Source organism: Carlito syrichta, unplaced genomic scaffold (genome assembly GCF_000164805.1).
Source record: "Carlito syrichta isolate Samal-C Ts95f unplaced genomic scaffold, Tarsius_syrichta-2.0.1 Scaffold304499, whole genome shotgun sequence".
Taxonomy (NCBI): domain Eukaryota; kingdom Metazoa; phylum Chordata; class Mammalia; order Primates; family Tarsiidae; genus Carlito; species Carlito syrichta.
Genome location: NW_007248595.1, coordinates 12,047 through 12,319, shown reverse-complemented (window position 1 = coordinate 12,319; position 273 = coordinate 12,047).

The window sequence follows — 273 nt, the reverse complement described above, 5'->3', positions numbered from 1 at the left end:
CGGATGGGTGGGTGATCAAGGAATTGATGGTGCATGACTGGCAGATGGTAGATAGGCCAGTGGTAGGGAAGGATGCTACCGCTTTTGGAAGTAACTTGCAGAGAGAGTTGGGGCACCGTCAAGCCCCCTGCAGTATAACCTAGAGCCCAGCACAATTGTTTGCCAGAAGCCACCCTTGCCTGGCCATCTTCTTGCCTTGGATGGTCGAAAGGCCTGGGTTCCGTTCACCTCAAGCCCTGAGATGGGGTGGGACCAGCATCAGTGTGGACCGGG